Source organism: Vicugna pacos, chromosome 16, assembly GCF_048564905.1.
Source record: "Vicugna pacos chromosome 16, VicPac4, whole genome shotgun sequence".
NCBI lineage: Eukaryota > Metazoa > Chordata > Mammalia > Artiodactyla > Camelidae > Vicugna > Vicugna pacos.
The window spans coordinates 44,288,343-44,304,965 of record NC_133002.1 but is presented as its reverse complement, the minus strand read 5'-3'; the positions used below and the strand labels follow the sequence as shown (position 1 = coordinate 44,304,965).

The 16,623-nt window shown below is 45.4% G+C and overlaps 2 long non-coding RNA genes and 1 other non-coding gene across 7 annotated transcripts; 2 read left to right on the top strand and 1 right to left on the bottom strand.

Annotated features, from left to right (window-relative positions):
- Positions 1 to 1,813: 1,813 nt before the first annotated feature.
- LOC140686151 (uncharacterized) lies at positions 1,814 to 9,001 on the bottom strand. Of its 5 annotated transcripts, XR_012059714.1 has the most exons (6): positions 8,842 to 8,962; positions 6,268 to 6,303; positions 5,634 to 6,176; positions 3,315 to 3,457; positions 2,854 to 3,015; positions 1,814 to 2,763 (listed from the first exon to the last, which is right to left on the bottom strand). It is a non-coding gene; the product is annotated as an uncharacterized lncRNA (long non-coding RNA). The 5 variants fall into 5 exon arrangements; XR_012059717.1 differs by lacking the exons at positions 6,268 to 6,303; positions 8,842 to 8,962 and adding an exon at positions 8,969 to 9,001; XR_012059713.1 differs by lacking the exon at positions 6,268 to 6,303.
- LOC140686152 (uncharacterized) lies at positions 8,913 to 11,735 on the top strand. Its single transcript, XR_012059718.1, has 2 exons — positions 8,913 to 9,279; positions 10,822 to 11,735. It is a non-coding gene; the product is annotated as an uncharacterized lncRNA (long non-coding RNA).
- Positions 11,736 to 16,479: 4,744 nt separating this feature from the next.
- LOC116283759 (U6 spliceosomal RNA) lies at positions 16,480 to 16,587 on the top strand. The gene has a single exon (XR_004193469.1). It is a non-coding gene; the product is annotated as a U6 spliceosomal RNA (small nuclear RNA).
- The last annotated feature ends 36 nt before the right edge of the window (positions 16,588 to 16,623 follow it).

Genomic DNA, 16,623 nt, shown 5'->3' with positions numbered 1-16,623 from the left:
TGTGGTATATTAAGAATTAGTAATAATGGTAATAGTAATAATAACACTAATCATCTTAATAATATTGGTATTGACTTCTACTGAGTGTTCATTATAGACAAGGCCTGGTGCTTTTTTTTTTTTTAACATATGTTGTCTTAGCCTCACAGCAATCCTATACGGCCGGCCCTATTATAATACCCATTTTATAGGCTGAAAACTGAGACTCCGACAGAATTAAGTAATTTGCCCCAAGTCAGAAGGCTGAGCTGTTGCTGAATTGGGATTTCAAATCAGGCGGGCTGGCTCCTACATAAAGACCAAGCTCTTAAGCCCTCTGGGCTGAGCCTGCATTGTGGGTTTGGTGAGCACTTCCCCACCCCCAACACCAACAGACCCCCCCCCCACTGACCACCTGTAGGTAATAGAGGCCTTGCATCTGCGCTCTGAAACAACAGTCATTAAGATAATCAAATAGTTTGAACCAAGTGTGAAAAATAGAAAAAGAGCTTGGCTGATACAGAAGAAACTGGGGATGAAGAGAGACAAGCAGGGAAAAATACAGAAATGGGCTGGGAGCTAGGAGAACTCCGGAGCAGCCTAACTGCCTGCCTCCTGGGACTGAGATTTGCTGCCTGGGGTCTCTTTGGCTAATTCTTTTTTTAGGGGGGTGGGTGTAGGTAATTAGGTTTATTTATTTATTTAATGGAGGTACTGGGAATTGAATCCAGGACTTTGTGCATGCTAAGCATGTGCTCTACCACTGAGCTATCCCCTCCCCCTCCTTGGCTAATTCTAAGCTCTGTACCCAGCTGAACCGATGGCTGCCCAGGGGGAGCACCAGAGAGCTGAAGTGACAGACCAATGCCACCTGTCACCCGACTGCAGGTAAGCCAGGGCCCGGTGAGCCAGGAGTAGCCCGAGGGGAGTCAGGATCCGCATGCAGCTCCCAGCCTGCATGAGTTGGGAAGGTGTGAGGCCTCCACCGGCCTGAGTTCTGGATTGAGTTTACTGACCTGCAGTAGGTCACCAGCCTCAGCTGCTTGCTAACCTTTGCTGCTCTGTGAAGCCAGCCCTGAGCCCTTCCCTGCGGGCTCCCCTTCTGTGCTTAACCCCATCTTAGAATTTAGCAGATCATATTGTACCCTTATGTTCATGCTGGGACCATATCTAGGTCGCTTCTGTATTCCCAGTTCCTAGCACAATGCCTGGTACATAGGTACAAGGAAATGTTTGCTGAATGTTGTGTAAATGGTGCCATCCCTGATATTAACATACTCATGAAACTTCGGACATTCCACACGGGTCTGATCAAACAAGCTCTATATTCAAACCCAGTAAACATTAATAGCACAGCTACTAAATACCAGGCCCAGTACTATAGGCTGTCACATGTGCTGACAGCCACAAACAAAGGCCTACTGTACAGCATAGGGAACTATATTCAGTATCTTGCAATAACCTATAATGAAAAGGAATACAAAATATAATACATATATGTATAATTGAATCACTATGCTGTACACCAGAAAGTAGCACAACACTGAAAATCAAATATGCTTCAGTAATAAGTAAATAAATAAATAAAAATAAAAACCATAAAATGGAAGGAAGTAAACCTTGCAGCCAAACAGGAGTGCCTTAGAATTCCCCACCCACCCCAGTCACCTGTGGGGAATTTGATAGCTGTCAAAGCTGTATTCTTAACTGTGGTGCCGTGGTGGGGCAGCATCTTAAAACTTCAATCCCACCCCAGATCTACTGCATTCAAAGTTCTGTCTTAATTGCAAAGTGGTTCAAATGCTCAGAAAGACATATTTGTTCTTCCAAAATCTAGCCCTGTGATTATTAAATTTTACTTTGCTTAAGAATGACTGTTCAGGGTTATACACATAATGCCTTGTTTAAGGATAATTTAAGTCTTACACAAAGATGATTTTGAGTACACACAATTTTCTTGTTGCTCATTAATTTCAGAACATCCCCACCCACACTTTGGATGGAGGAAAAAACTTCATGGCAATAGACAACTCTGGGGCTCAAATGGAACAAAAATAGTCGTAGAAAATCAGCAAGGAAAAAACCCACAGATTTCTCTGCTGGCCCCCCAACCATGAACTCTCAAATCGATAGGAAAAGGGGGTTAGGAAAAGCAAAGAAAATGTCCCGACGGCACAGGTTTCCCGATGCTGGGAGCAGGCCTACTCCCATCCCTTCCCTAAAATAGTTCTGGCTTTTCCTTCCCGTGTTTCGTATTTTTCCAGGCCGGCTCCCTCGCCTTTCCCTGCGCAAGTCCGGAAATGACCCTCTGCTCCAAATTAATAATTCTGAGGCCACACTCTCTTGACAGATGGCCGAGGCTCCCCGAAGGAAGCGCCCCCGCCCTACTCGGCCCTCTTCCCACGAGTCCCGGGAATCCGAGGGGACTCAGAGCGATCCCCGGCTGCGATCCCCGGGGCGTGCAGCTCCCGAAGGGGCGCGGGGTAGGGGGGAGAGGGGGGCGGGCCGACTTCAAAGGCCGGCGGCGGGGCAGGCATTTCCGTGGCACCTGCAGCGGCGGCGAGTCCCTCCCGCGGCGCGGCTGGAATCCGCCCCCGGCCGGGAGCATCGCTTCTCCGGGGCCGGGCGCGAGGAGGCGGGGTCGGCCGTGATTTAGGGCTGGGTGGTTCCGCTGATGGCCGCGAAGGTGCCTATTACCGCTTGGCTGGGCCTGGATTTCGGAAATTCTTGCTCGTCCTCTGGAAGTTCCGGCGTCGCTTCCCCGAGGGAGGACAGAACTCCCACCTTGGAGAGAAAGCCAGACTGAGAGATGAGCTTTCCGAAGAAACTAAGCCCAGGGGGTCCTGAGAACCCCATCATCTCCGGAAAACCGACCTCCAGAAAGACCGGCAGTCTCCCTTCTCTCCCAGACCAGGACAGCATTTCAACTTAGAGACAAGCTTAACGTGGGGAAAATTTGGAAGCTGGCAGATTTGGGCTCAGTTTCAGGATCTGCCTCTTCATTCTTTCATTCAACGAAAATGTGTTGACTGTCTCCTGAATAAAACAGACAAAAAGCTGTCCTCATGGAAGTCACATTCTAGTGTAGAGAGCAAACAGTAATGAAAATTAAGTAATTTATGTAGCAAGTACTATAAGAAATATATTAGAGGGTGATAAATGCTACAGAAAAGAAAGTGGAGAATGGGGGGAGGGGAGGTCAGGGAAACCCCACCTGAAAAGGTGACCCCTGAGTAAGGACTTGAATAAGACAAGGCATTGTGGCCATCTTCAGGAAGAGCTTCCAGGCAGCAGGAACAGCATGTACAAAGGCCCTGAGGCAGGAGAATACCTACCAGTTCCAAGGGCAGCAAGGTGGGCTGGGGCAGAGCAAGAAGTGAGCTGAGGCTGGTGACCTGGTTTCATAGTCTACTGCAATATCTTCCACTTTTATTTGGGAAGCCATTAAATATTTATTCCCTCCCCTGGCTTCATGGATCTTCAATACAAAGAAAAAACCATTAGCTTTCTCTTTTTCTGATTGCTGGACAAGGACTCCTTCCACCCCATCCCTCTCCAGGCAGCACCCATCTTTTTGTCTTATGTCCGTACTCCCCCCTCAGGTACCCCTGCTGTGCTCTGGGGCATGACCTCTTCTCTCCTCTCCTGCCTCCACTCTGTCTCTTCTGGGGACGTTGTCTCATCAGCTGTCTCTCTCTTGATTTTATAGCTTTCCCTCTCCACTGGCTTATTTCTTGAAAACACATGTGTGCTCAAGCAGTTTTCTCTGAGTTCATCTTCCCCTGCCTCCTGGAATTAAAGTCTTCTCTCTTTCCCTTCATCTCCCTGCCTCAATTCTCAGTCCTTGTAAACCAAGTCTGGCTCTTGCCACCATCCAATCCCCAGTGTACTGAGACCCTCTTCTCTTTCATTCATCCCCCCGGGATCTCAGCAAGCCTTTCCTGGCCAGTTAAGTTACATATTTATTGAGGCCTACTGTGTGCCAAGTCTTTGCTTAGGGACTGAAGATACAATGATGAACAAAATGGACATGGTTCCTGCTCTCATGGAACTTGCCATCTAGTGTAGAATACCATGTCATAAACAGACTATTTCAATGGCATGAAACAAAAGAGGGTGCAGAGAATGGAGTATGAACTATGAGGGGTCAGGAAACGTTTTACAGGGGAGGTGATGCTCAGCTGACTAGGCTGTGGATCCAGCTCCCCAGTTTCCTGTAATTCCTATGAGTTTCTCAGTCTTAATCCCCAGCCTTTCTTTCCCTTGGTCCTGTGAGCTACCCCAGAGCTGCCCAGTAACTTCCTCCTCTGCTGACTGAATTGGGTTTTGTTGTTCACAACCCAAATCCTGGCCACCTAGAGCAGAGAGTAAGTAACCGCCCTGTTTCTCCTCTCTGACTCCCAAATCAATCCCTGTACCTACCACTGGCTAGATTTTTGAGACCTGTGGAAGGTGACTTAACCTCTCTGAGCCTCAGTTTCCTCAGCTATAAAATCCCTGAAGGGTTTTTTTTTTTTTCTTAGTGGAGATACTGGAGGTACTGGGGATTGAACCCAGGACTTCGTGCATGCTAAGCATGCACTCTGCCACTGAGCTATACCCATCCGCACTTCAGCTATAAAATGGATTAGTAACTGCCTCATAATCAGAAGGCCCTTGGTGCAATGCCTGGCACATAATTGGCCCTTTATAGTATTTATTTTTATTATTATTATCTTCTTTCTAGCAGACTTACTGAGCACCCCAGGGGTTCTTTCTTCCAAGCTTAGGTAGGGACATAGCCCTCCCCTCCCTACTGCCAGCCCATAGAGTAACATCCCTCAGTCAAGCAGCTCGTGACAGCTTTTTCCTTCTTGGTCTAAAGCTGGAATATTTCTTGGCCCTTCACCCACGCTCACCTCTGCTGTGTCTGTAACAGTGCACAGCAGAGTGCATGTTTGGGCTCTGGAATAAAATCATTGTTTATTGACTGTACAGCCTTGGGCAAGATGCTTAATTAACCTCTCTGAGTCTCAGCTTCCTTATCTGTAAAATGGGGATATGCCATAGCACTGCTTCATCAGATTTGTTGTGAGAATTAAATAAAACAGAGCATGTCACACTCTCATAACATATACTCTCATAACAGGTCTTCGCTTCTCTAAGGTGCTCGACAAGTATCAACTTTCGCCTCCTGACATTCTGCTCCCTTCCCCAGGCAGCCGAGCACTGCAGCTGTAAATCATCCAGAAACCAAGAGCATCCTCCTTCTCCCTCCCACCCCAGTACCAAACTCCTCATCACCTCCAACCACTAATGACCTAGTGATTGGCTTCTCATTAAAGCAATGACAGGGAGGCCTCTGTGCTTTTAGCTGGGGTCTAATCAGCCATAGATCTGCCCTAGGGTCAGTCGGGGGTGCAGTAAGAATTCTGGGTCCTCAGCCTGGTTTGGTTTCGATGGAGGGCTCTGTCTTCCTGTCTTCTGGGAGAGGCAGCCACTGCCTTGGCCTGGCATTCTCAGGACGGGGCCCTGCTATTGTGGGGAGGGAAAACAGGCTCCTACCCAGTACTCGGGAGGCTGAGAGCCATGTGTTGTCTCAAAGTGCCATCTCTGCCTTCCTGAGATTCAGTTTTCTTATCTGTCAAGTGGGAATAATAAATGAAAATACCTACCTGGTGGGGTTGGTGTGACAACAGAAAGAAAGAAATCAAATGTAAATTTCTAAAACTTTGTAGGTGTCAATAAATGGTAGCCATTGTTACCATTATTGTGATTGCTTTCATCATAATTGGATTTTTATTTTTATTGGAACCCAAGTCCCAATTTTTCCATCTCCATTTGGTGAATAGTTTATTGTCTCCAATGATTTGTAATATCACATCTCTATAATGCCACCTCCAGCCGTCTCTATTTAATGCCTGTCTGATCTGGCAATCCCTTGGCCTCCTTGTTCATTTTCAGAAGTATCTTGGGTGTTCTTGGCCCTTTTAAAATTCCATGGGAATTTTAGAATCCCTTTGCTTAATTTAATCATCCCTATGATTATTCTTCTGTGATTTCTTCATATTCTATGTGTGCTTCTTTCTCAAGGTGGTTTTCTTCATGGTGGCAAAATGGCTGCAGGAGTTCTAGGAATCACATGCATACTCCATCATGCACAAAAGAGGAAGAGATCCACCCAGGTAGGCTGCTCCTCAAAGCCTGACTCATAGAAGCTGAAATAATAAATGTTCATTGTTGTTTAAGCCAGTAAGTTTTGAGGTAATTTGTTACACAGCAATAGATAATGAATACAGTAGTTATTACCATATCCCAACTTTTCCTGCAGTTGGCCGAGTTCTCCTGTGAATGTATGAGGAAGTAATGTGTCACTTCCAGGTCTGGCCATAATAATTTCCCATATGCAGCCTCCATCCTCCTCCTGGCCCTTCCTCCTGGCCTGAAGACCTAGGGCAGCCATGGGGGCACAGCTAAAGATGGCAGAGCCAAAAGGGAGAAGGAACCTGGGCCCTTCAAGGAGCCTGGAGGAGGGCTTTCCAGGAAAACTGCCTGCCCAGGAACACCCACACTGAGTGATTACACGAGTGAGAAATAAATTTTTATGTGTAAGCCTTTGAGATTTGGGGATTTATCTCCTACAGCTTCTAATATCACTTTAACTAATATACTTTTCATATAGAGTTTCACAGATCTTTTTTTTAATACAATCAGTGTTCATTTAAATGTGCTCATACATTTATTAATTTCTTTGCTCTACATTACCTCCTGCATCAGACACTCCATGTGGAATTTTTCTTTTTTCTGCCTGAATTACTTTCTTCAGAATTTCCTCCAGTGAAAGCCCACTGGTGATGACTCTCTCACCTTTATTTCTCCTGTACAAGTCTTGTTGTCCATTATGCTTCTTTTTTAGTGAAAGTTAGTTTTATTGTGTCCTCGAACTGAACTGATGACAGTAATTTTTAAATTTTTATACAATGTTTTAAAGATTACTTTCCATTTACAGTTATTACAAAATATTGGCTATATTCCCCATGTTGTACAATACACCCTTGACCCTGTCTTACACCCAATAGTTTGTCCCTCCCACTGCCCCACCCCTATATTGCCCCTCTCCCTCCCCATTGGTAATCACTAATTTGTTCTCAGTATCTGTAAGTCTGCTTTTTTAATGTTATATTTACTAGTTTGTTATATTTTTTAGTTCCCACACGTAAGTGATATACAGTATTTATCTTTCTCTGACATTTCACTTAGCATAATGCCCTCCAGGTCCATCCATGTTGCTGCAAATGGCAAATTTTCATTCTTTTTTGTGGCTGAGTAGTATTCCATTGTATAAATATGCCACATCTTCTTCATCCATTCATCTGTTAATGGACACTTAGGTTGTTTCCATGTCTTAGCTATTGTAAACAATGCTGCTGTGAACATTGGGGTGCATATATCTTGTCAAATCAGTGTTTTTGTTTTTTTTTGGATATATGCCCAGGAGTGGGGTTGCTGGGTCATATGGTAGTTCTATTTTCAGATTTTTAAGAATCAATTATGCTTTTTAATAATCACTTTGAAAATATGATATTGTCTTCTTATTTTCATTGCTATTGATGAGATGTCAGCTTTGGAGTAATTGTTGATCTTTCGAAGGGAATTTTTTTCCCAGATTGATTTTGAAAACTTTTCATTGTTTTTGGTTTGTGATATTTCACAATGAGGCATTTAAGTGTGTGGATTTAAAAAATATGTATTTTCTAGGATTCGTTCAGCTTCTTGAATTTGTGGTTTGTTACCTCTTCTCAAATTGGTAAATTTCTTCACCTTTGTCTTTTCAAGTATTCCTTCTGATGCACTTTTATTTTTCTCTTCTCATGGTTCTTCAATCACACATCGGATAGACTTTCTCACTGTCTCCCTCACATCTATTCTTCTCACTTTTGCTTTATTCTACAGATAATTTAAAAAGGCATTTCCAAAAGCTTCGGTTTGATTTGATCCTCCTACCTCCTTGTGATATAGATAGAGCAGAGTGCCTCTTGCCAGTAAGAACTCTGTCAGCAAGGCAAAGGCATTTGCCCAAGGTCACACAGCTGGTGGAAGGGCAGGAATACAGTGAGACAAGTGGTAACAAATAGGCAGGAGGATCTTGTCAAAAAGGTTTGAGCTCCGAGGACAGATGATCAGGGGTGTGAGTCCTGGACCCACTAGCCTAGTGACCTGGAACGAATCACTTAATCACTTCTTGCTTGGATTTTTCCATCTGTAAAATGGGAGCTGTAATGACTAATTGTCAGGGCTGTTTGGGGAAGTTCGTCAGATAATATATGCAAGATTCCTGGCACCGAATAGGCACTCAGTAAATATTTGATAAATGAATTAACAAAGTATTTAGCCAGTTTGAAGCGCAGTCTCTCAATGTTATTTAGCTATTGCTCTTATGTTTATATTTTACTCATACGTAAATGTGCTAGTTTATTACTATCAAGATTGTCATTTCAACAAGGATCTCAGAATTTGGGATCTTCTCTGGTCTCCTGACCTCCCACCCCCTCCCCTCCAGGCTCCCCTAGGCTTGCCCAGCCCCAGCCACAGGTCGCAGCCCGCCGCCGTAAATCAGGCCCTGCTGACTCCAGGTCTGTAATTAACAGACCCAAGTGGGCGGGCCTGAGGTGGCCCCGCCTACCCCGTCCCGGGGGCTTCCTGCGCCCCGCCTCTCCAGAAGGGGGAGGGCGGGCGCAGGGAACTGGGGGGTCCCCCACAACTCCCTGATTTATCGCCCTCTGTGTGAAGGAGATTTACGAGCTAAGACCGGGAGCTGGGACTGTAGGATGGAGGGGGGCGGGGAGCGCGGTGCCTGGGGCAAGGCAGGGAGGCGGTAGTCACCCATGTGAGTCCTGCGGAGTGGCCGCGAGCGTCCTGCCACAAGTCGGGCTATGGAACCCCAGGTCCTGGAGCCTGATTCCCCCAGTCTCCAGGGCCAGGCTCTGAGCTGGGGGGTCCAGGTGCTTACTGATTCTCGACGACATGCTGCAGGTTCTAGTATCCGAACTCCCAGACTTATTTGCCTTGACAACAAAGCTTCAGTTCTATCTGTTATTCCGTCATCAATTACTTCTTGTGGGGCCGTATCGTCCCCCCATAAGGGAAAGAGCCACGTGCTTGGAGTGGGTCAGGGAAAGTGAAAGAGGGAACCAGCATTCTCCAGGGCTGCAGAAGCCTCGCTCAGCTTTAGGACAGCCCTTCGCGGTGATTGCTTTTATGCCCAGTTCATAGACGTGGAAACAGAGCCTCCCAGAGGTTTAGCAGCTCCTGGGAGGCCAGGTATCTGGAATGTTTTTCTTTATGGGGTCAGGGGAGGACAGGTGGGAGCATAGCTGATTTCACGGCCTTCACAGGGATTCGTGGGACTTCAGTGAGGACGGGGGCTTTGGCTCCTGGGGGCTGGTCAGAAGATGAAGGGGCCAGGTAGGCAGGTGCAAGGATTCCCCTCCCTTGGGAATATTCCTGTTGTATGAGCCACCCCTCTGGTGGGATGTGAGGCCTCTACCCCCACCCCCGCATCACCCACTGTGGTATATGAAAGCTCCAGAGAGAAGCTAGGGCTCCCCTCAATGTATGCTGGAAGGAACAAGTGTAACCCATACCTCAGGGTCATCAGGACATAGATGAAAGACCTTTCAATAGATTTTGAGCCAGACAGACTCAGGCTTAAATCCTGGCTCTGCCTATGATCAGCTGGGTAACCACAGGTAAGTTACTTAACCTTTCTGAGCCTGTTTCCTCATTTTTGAAAAAATAGGGTAATCTTCAGGAGGTGTGAAGGTTAAATAAGATAAAATATGGGATGCATTTAAGACAACTCCTGGCCTCCTAGCACAAAGGAGCTGTATAGCAAATATTTTCTCTTAGGGTACAGGGCTAAATTCTGTTTGTTTTTGTTAGAATGAGCTACATAGTCTAAATCAAAAGAACTCAGGGGGGAATTTCATAGATCCAAGAATCCTCAGACAGCAAGAAATCATCTTATTCCACAATTCTGAACCTTGGCGAACTTCAGGGGTGTGTGTGTTGGGTGTGTGTGGAGGTGGGGGGTTTCTTTGAATTCTCCCAAATTCATTCATCAGTATGTATGGAGGACCTACTATACTATGCATCGGACACTGTTCTAGTCTATATGGCGGTAAACAAACACACAATAAACCCTGTCCTCAGGGAGCTTACATTCTAGTGAGTGGAGACAAATAGAATAGGTGTTGTGTACCTAAAAATGTTACATCTATAGGCTTGTATCAGATAGTCAAGGGAATCCATGACCTTAATAAAAGGTGAAGAATCACTAATCTAGTCCAATCCCCCAAAAGGCGGACCTAAAACCATAGGACCGGCCAGGACTTGAATCAGAGCCTCCCACTGCCCAGTGTCCCTCTGTCCACTCCATCATTTACACCAGGGAGCAGGTGAGCTGAAACCTACCAGGTGTTCTGTGTGTCCTGTGGGCTCATGTTTTTGTTGGTGGGTTTTACCACAGAGCCAGCCCTCTAGGGCTCACCTACACCCCACCTCATCCTGACACTTCACTCTTAGCAAGGTCCCACCCTCTTTGTCCACAGAGAATGCAGAAATCACTTGTGAGGGCAGGCAGTTCCCAGCTTCAGCCCCTCTTCCACCTTGTATCACGCCTATGGCCACACTCTCCTCTGCCTTTGTGTCGGAGGAAGTGGCAGCCTCTCTTCGCCCAGGGCCAGCCCTCAGCCTCCTGGACAAACTCACTCCCCCAGGGATTCCTTCCTCTGTTGTAAGTCAGACTCTCCCCGGCTTCTCCTCCTTCACCCCTAAATTTGGTACTATTTCTTTTATCTGCAGCTGCTTGACAAACGGCCCCACTTAGTGACTTAAAACACCAATTTATTATTTGTCATGATTCTGTGGGTTGATTCAGCAGTTCCTCTGCCTCGTGTGATGTCAGCTAGGGTCACTGATGTGGCTTCATCCATCTGGGAGCTTCTCCAAAGCTGGGTTGTCCAAGGAGGCCTCTCTCACCGCTCTCCCGAGTGATAGCTTGGACTTCCTTACTGCATGGCTGCTGGGTTCCTAAAGGAAGAACAAGGTAACTGCCAGTTCCCTCAAGGACTGACCTTGGAAGACCCGGGACACCACAACTCTCTAGACCAAAGCAAATCTCAAGGCCAGCCCAGATTCAGGGGGAGGAAAAACAGACTGCACATCTTGATCTATGGAGCAACACATGAATTGTTTGCAGCAGTATTTGGAGACGGTCTACCGGAAGTGCTCAAGTGTTCAGTCCTGAATATAATGAAACTTTCCCTTGATCCTGCTTCACCCCAGAAATCCCCTCTCTGTCTCACTCCCCGCATGATTTATTCATCTCAGGATAAGCTGGATTAGTCTCTGCACTTGGCTGAACCTCCCAATTGGCTGACGTAATGTCCACCTTCAGTTCTCACCTGGCTTGCTCTGCCCATGACCTCTGAAGCAGCTGACCGTTCTTCCTTCCAGAAACTGTGCTCCCTGCTTCCTGGCATTCACCTCCCTTTGGGGTCTCTTCCTACTCCTTTTCTGTCTTTTTTTGTTAGCTCCTCTTCTTCTACCAGCCCCTTAAATGTCAGATCTCTACTTCCAGCTGCGAACTCTCTCCTAAGCTGTAGGCCCCTGTTCCTAACTTCCAGGTGCCTGTTCTGTGGACATTTCAACCCAAAGGCAAAACTCTTCTCTCTGGTTCCCCATCTTGGTAAATGAATAAAAGCGTCATTTACTTAGTTGCTCTAGTCGAAACCCCAGGAACCGTCCTACACGTCTCCCCCCACCATTGTCCACCACCCTCCTGCATACTCACAATCCGATGGTCCACCAAGCTTGTCACCTTTACATCTGGGTTCACTCTCTGGTCTGTCCTCTCCTCTTCACCCTCATGGCCAATGCCCTGTCCAGGCTCATGGTGGAAGGGTCCCTGAACTGCTCTGACTGGTCTTCTCGCCTCAGTCTATCCATCTTTCATGTCTCCCTCCTCCACTCCAGGATCCACCTCCAGTATGCAAGTCACCATTTCCAAACAAGTCTGGTCCCTTGCCTCCCTGCCACTATGGTGGTGCCGACCCAAGCATTTCAGAACATCTATGGATGTTACTGATATTAACAACAATAATGACAACTAACACTCTCTGGACAAATAAATTTGGAACATATTGGATTTGAACAAAACCAAGCAGGTTTCTTTGCTACCTGGCTTCTAGGATTCTCCAGTGTGCTGATATGCTCAGGAACGGAGGTAGTTTACAGCTTTGCTAAATTTATTGACATGAGATCACTTCCTCAAAGAGCATCTCCCAGGATAAGCGTTCCAGCACACACACACCTGTTGAATGATTGTTAACTGGTTGAAATCAAATAGGAATATGACTTAGCTCGACAGGAAGGATCTTCAGGTAACCTCCTTAACCTCTCTGACTCCATTTATTCGTCTGTAAAATGGGGTGATAATAACCACTACCTCAGAGGTGGTTTGTAAGGATTAAATGAAACAGCCCTTGGAACATCACCCGACACCCAGTAGGTCCTCAGTGACAGGGGTCGTGTTCCAGCCAGGGCTTCCTTGAGGGAGGAGGCAAGTAAAAGAAATTAGCTCTCAGAGCCGTAACTAAATTCTTTTTCTTCAAAGGTGTTCCTTTAGGCCATTTCAAAGAGTTTCTCGTCCTTCAAGTATGACTAACTCAGAAAAGAACGTTCTACTCCTAGAGTCTAAGACCTGGGAACTTCGGAAAGTGAACATGGGGAGATCTAAGACAGGTGTGTGGAAAAGTGAAAAAGTTGGGTGGTGTCTTGGCGTCCTCTGCTGGTCAATATGTGGAACTGCAGGGAGACGGTCAAGCTAGTTTTCTAGACCTACGGCGGGAAGCTCTGTGCCGTGAGATGAAATTGCTCTTTCTGCCCACCCCCACCCCACCCCGGTCAGTTTCCTCTTGCACTCCTCTAGGGGCTCTCCAAATTTTAGCCACTTGCAACCCACCATTTTTCCAAAGGCCCTCTGTCAGCAAGTAGCCCCCTTTAACCTCCTGCCTCACAGAAGGAAAATTGAGGCCATCAGATGTGAACCCTCAACTTCCTGCCCCGCCTCGACAAAAATATCTGTCTGCACCCACCTGTGTCTCCTTTCCTCCTGCTGTCCGACCCCTCCCCTCTCTTAAAAAACCTAGACTTTGTCCCTCTCCCTTTCCCAGTATTTTTTCTTTAATTTTTAAGAATAGGCTATCTTTTTAAAAAATGATTTTAGATTTATAGAAAACTTGAGAGGACAGTACAGAGTTCCCCTATACTCTGCACCCAGTTTTCTTTATTAGGAGCCTCTTACATGGTACATTTGTTACAATTAATGAACAAATATTGATATTATATTATTATTATTAACTGAAGTCTGTAGTTTATTCAGATTTCCTTAATTTTTGCCTGATATCCTTTTTCTGTATTAGAATCCCATCCTAGATACCACATCACAATTGCTTGGAATGGCAAATTATTTGGAATTCTTCTGCACTAGAGATTTGTCTCTTCTCCCCTATTCATTCATTCATTAAGTCATTTGTTTATTTCATTGTGGACTCATGGATATTTACCTAATATAAATTTAATATAACTTTGAGTTATAATCCAATACTACTTTATTACTTCAATTGTCCTCTCTCCAGTATTTTTAACTTCTTCCTTCTTTAGTGTCAGACACATAGTGATTTTATCCAGCTCGCTCCATGATATTTTTTGCAGCACTGTCTCACATAGCAAATATTGAAAATAACCTAAATGTCCATCAGTTGGGGAATGATTAAGTGAGTTTTGAAATAACCATTGTATGGAATACTTTGTAGCCCACCCCCCTCCCCTCCTTGACACTTTCTTTCAATGAAATAGATCTTTGTGTACTTGTGTGTGGAAAAATATAGTGATTAAGGACACAGGCTTTGGAGACCAGCTGAGTTCAAATTTTGGTACTGTGGCCTTGGAAAAGTTACTTAACCTCTCTGAGCCTCGGTTTTTTTTAAATCCATAAAATGGTGATTACAAGGGAATATATACTTCATGGGATTGTTGTGAGAATTAAATAATAGCTGGACAATGCCCAGAACTGTGCCTGGCACATGGTAAGTTTCCATAAGCATTAATTATTATTGGTATTATTACAGAAAGATCTCCAAGAGGTTGTGTTGAGTGAAAGGGGTAAGTTGAAGAAGAATACATAAAGCATATTACCATATGTAATACACATGCATTACATAATACATAATAACACATAATGCCATATGTATACCACATGTGAGACATGATCAAGTCTATTCATGATGGAAAATATCTCCCTCTGTCCTGCGTCTCCTGCTATACACGCTCCTGGAAGGAATAGTGTCTATTTCTACCTCTTTATCCCAGGGACTATGAGCACTGTGGGATAGTAATAGTAATAAAAATAGCTAACACTTATTACTCTCGGCTCTTGCCATGAGCCAGACCCTGTGCTAAGCTCATTTTATGGATTCTTTCCTTTATGTCTCCCAAGAAGCCTCTGCAGTAGATGCTAATATTACATCCATTTTACAGATAAAGTGAGGCTTAGAGAGGTTAAGTGTAGAGCTGGCTAGCAAACCACAGAGCCAGAATTCAAACCCAGGCAGTTAGACCCTCCGTAATCCTTTACCGAGATTCCCCAGTTTTTAGCATTTTGTCCCACTTGCATTATTATTCATTTGCTCTGTATGTATGTATATATTTATTTTTTTTCCTCCTGAACAATTGGAAAGTTTTGCAGATGTCATGCTTCTTTTACCACTAAAGACTTGAATGTGTATTTCCTATGAACAAAGATATTCTCCGACATCACCCGAGTTCAGTTGTCAAAATAATCAATACTATTAGTTAACCCACAACCCACATTCAAATTTGTCAGTTGCCTCACTAGTGTCCTTTAGAGCGATATATTTTTTCCAGCCAGCCCCATCTAGGCTCAGGCATTGCATTTGGTTGTCTCATCTCGTTAGTCTCCTTTCATGGGGGGCAGCCTTTCCTTGTCAGCAGCCTGGCTTTCATTCCCCATGTCACAGTGGTGCAGCTTAGCAGAGCAGCAGTGCCACTGTCATTCATTCAGGAAGTGCTACTGAAATTTTCAGAGCAATAACTATCTCACTCAAGCAAATAAAAGGGAGTTCCAGGTCTACAGGAATCAGACTGGTGGGTCTTTTCCTGAACAACAGAAAAATGCCCCCAATATACATGAAATTGATGCAAGTGGATAGTATCAGAGGTATGCAAACTGCCTTAGAATTAAGGGTCTGGTGGTTGAGGGCAAGGCAAAGAGAAGTCTTGAGTGGCCAGGGAAACATGACATGCGTTGGGGTGTTGGAGGGGGACCTGTGAGAGGTGGGGAGTCAAGCCTTCCCCCATCCTCTCCAGAGCTGCTTGGTCTCTGACTCCCAGGCCTCCATCGTCCTGTGTGGAAATTGCCTGACTGGACCCACCTGCTGGACATGTGGGAGCCTGGCTCCAGTGCTGGGAGATGGTTATTTCCACCTGGCAACCACGAGGGGCGAGCAGGCCTGAGAGGGGAGTTAGCACCAAGGAAGGAGAGCCAGGAAGGTGCGTAAGAGAAAAACCAGGTTCCTGGTCACATTATTTGAAGGCTAGCTCAGGCCAGACTTAAAAGATCTACCCTCTCACAGTTCAGTTACATAAGCCCAAATGGTCTCTTTCTTATTTAAGCAGTGCCCTTAGTTATAGTTGCTGTTTGTCATGTAAAGAGTCCTAATGGATACAGGTGGTCAGATTCCATTGATTCTACTTCATGGGTATTTCTTGATCATCGGGCTTTTTGCATGAAGGGCTGGGGAGATGCAAAGATAAACCAGATGGGGTCCTGTCCTTAAAGAGCCCTTTCTCAGTCTGGAGAAGAGGAAGAGGGAAGAGAAGGAAGGCCTAAACTTGAGCCCTGCCTTTGAAATGCAAACATCCCTAAGAGGAGTTCACACAGATCCTCTAATCAATTAATAGACTCACCCTAAGCAGCCCTGCGATGAAGGCCCATCTCTGGTGATTACCGGAGAGGCTGCAACACCAAGAATTAACATCTGATAGTTTTGCCGCAAGAACTTGGGATCCAGTAAGTCAACGTGTCCATCATGAAATAGCAGCCAATGAAAGTCCAAATTCCACATCCCTCAATGTGGTTAGCAAGGCATTACTTTTGATTTTAAAGGCCCAGGCACCTAAAAGCTCTTTTTGCACCTAAAACCTGCCAAGTTTAATCTCGAAACAGCAAAATCAAGAGCAATCCACCCACAGCGGATAAAATAGAGGCAGTTAGGTTACAAGACATACCCTCATGACACATGAGCCCGGAGTGGTCTTTAAAAAAAAAAAAATTAAAGTATTAAAGAAAAATTCCAGCTCTGCAGGACCAGATGTTTCTGTATCCTAGAAAATTCCTAAAGAATGAAGAGATATGACACAAAACAAATGCTATCGAATGTTCCCTTTGGTAGCACACATGCTAAAATTGGAACCATACAGAGAAGATTAGCAGGGTCCCTGCAGAAGGGTGATATGGAAATTTCATGAAGTGCTTTCCACACTTTTCAGGTGCGTTCATCAAACACACGAAACAGTACCTGT